General features: G+C 37.0%; 1 protein-coding gene across 2 annotated transcripts in view; it reads right to left on the bottom strand.

The window, feature by feature from the left end:
- opn5 (opsin 5) overlaps window positions 1–2,274 on the bottom strand; it is a 105,892-nt gene that overhangs the window by 87,177 nt on the left and 16,441 nt on the right. The gene's annotated exons all lie outside the window — the stretch shown is intronic.

Below are 2,274 nucleotides of genomic sequence, written 5' to 3'. Positions count from 1 at the left end.
TGTTTCAAGTGGTAAGATTATGAGCTTTAATAAGTAAAATTATCCCAGCTACAATGACAGACAACAAATATCACATTTATAGTATTACAACTAAAACCGTTTTTGACACCGCCACCGCAGTTTGGCCTTCATGAGCCTTCGTAGACAAGATGGCGGCTGCCTGTAGTGGCGACCCACGACCATGGAGATAAAAACAGCTTTTTATAAGGTAAAAATAATAAAACAAGGTCTTTGCCTGTAATAATTAGACATGTTTTTTATTATTGTCATTAGTGATTATCTCAATTTCGGCTAAAATAATTGACAAAATCCTACACACTGTGCCTTCAATGCCAAAGAAATATCAAACTACTCCCCCCCCCACCTGCCTCCCAAAAGTTCTGTTAAATCCATCATCAGGAAATGGAATGAAAGTGCAACGTGTTAATTTATCAAGAGCTGGTCATCTTTACAAACTGAGTGACTGCAGGAGAGTGAGAGAGACCACCAAGACCCCCGTGAGAACTCTTAAGGAGCTACGAGCTTCAGGAGATACAAGAGAAAGACTGAGAGGACAACTGTTGTCTAGGTTCTTCACCAGACTGAGCTTCTGTTTTCCTAACCAGATTTTACCAAATATTGTGGAAAACTTCAAGTTAAAATGCTTCTTGACTGTCAGCCAGAGTCACTTAAATAAGATTTTTATTACTTTTGTCCATCTAACCAAGTCTCGCAATCTCTTTCCAAAAACTTTTTTGATCTTGTTTTGAGACTGACATTAAACAAGAGCAGGATATGTTACATTAATAATCTTGTTAGCCTGGAAATGTTGCTTTATTTCGAGAAGTCCTACAAAGTGCAATTATCTTACTGCATTGGCAGATTATTTTACTTAATTTGAGAACGTTCACACTATAATCTAGTATTTAGCTGTGAATTTATCGCATTAAGACCCTCTTCACCAAACTGGAACCACTGTTCTAAACATACTCCCAAAGTTTTCAGAAACACGAATCATTCTCAGAAGGAACATGCTGGACAATGTCACATTCTTTCCTGTTTTAAATAAATACCCACCTCCTGAAAAAAAAAAAATCAGGTTCTCAGGTACTAACACTGATTCTGTCCAGCTCGGGATGATGAGCATATTTATTACTAGACATGGGTTTTTACAATGTAAAAACAAGTGTGCATTGCATGTCATTGCAGCATGGCTTTGCCTGCAGCATTGGACTTGCAGAATGAACTTTGACCAAGTTCAAATGTGTTTGCTATACCAGCTTGTGCCTGTCATGTCAGCAGCTGTTTGTAATTAAGGTAATTGTGTGACAATATGAAGTTTGAAGAGATAGATTTTTTGTTTAAGTTGGGTTAGCTYGGTTTTGAACCCTGATCTCCTACATGAAAGTCCATGACATAGACCATTAGACCAATGGAGCTGTGGCAGAAGGTGGTGGCAAGGGTTGGTTTGTATGTGTGCAGAAAGATGCCACATTGCCAATACAATTATTGACACAAAAATGCATAATATTACAACAATAGAGCAGTATTAAGACAATATTATAGCAAAACATCAAAATACAATCATATTAGTATTGTAAACACTGAACTATTGAGATTAAATATACAAAACTATGGTGCAGTACCAAGTTGAGTACATCTGAGGGCAGTATTGGACCATTACAAGGCCCCATTGACTCCAATTATATGAATTTGGAATAAAGTTTAAACATTAATATTTCAAAAACTACAAGTGGTACAGGCAGCAAAAGGCAAAGCAATCATTTGGCACAGGACCTTTACAGATAGAAATTACAATGGCAGCTGTAGGACAATGTAGGCAGGAGCATTGGACTTTCAGAATGAACTTTGACCAAGTTCAAATGTGTTTTCTATACCAGCCTGTCATGTCAGCAGGTGCTTGTAATTAAGGTAATTGTGTGAAATATGAAGTTTGAAGAGATTTTTGTTAAAGTTGCAATAGCTGGATTTGAACTCTGATCTCCCGCATGAAAGCCCACAGTGCTCATCATGAGACTCTAGGAGTTGTGGCAGAAGACAATCCCAGGGATTGGATTGTGTATATATACAGAAAAAGTTTACCTTGCCAATGCAATTATTGACACTTAAGTGCAATATATTACAGCAATATGACAACATAAAGACAGTATAACAGTAAAAGATCAAAATACAATCATATTAATATTGTAATCACTGAACTACTGAGTTTAAATATTATGAAACTATGGTGCATTACCATATTGTGTAGATGCAGCAGGGGGCAGTATTGGACCA

Source organism: Austrofundulus limnaeus, unplaced genomic scaffold, assembly GCF_001266775.1.
Source record: "Austrofundulus limnaeus strain Quisiro unplaced genomic scaffold, Austrofundulus_limnaeus-1.0 Scaffold178, whole genome shotgun sequence".
Taxonomy (NCBI): domain Eukaryota; kingdom Metazoa; phylum Chordata; class Actinopteri; order Cyprinodontiformes; family Rivulidae; genus Austrofundulus; species Austrofundulus limnaeus.
This window is presented reverse-complemented; position numbering and strand designations above follow the sequence as displayed.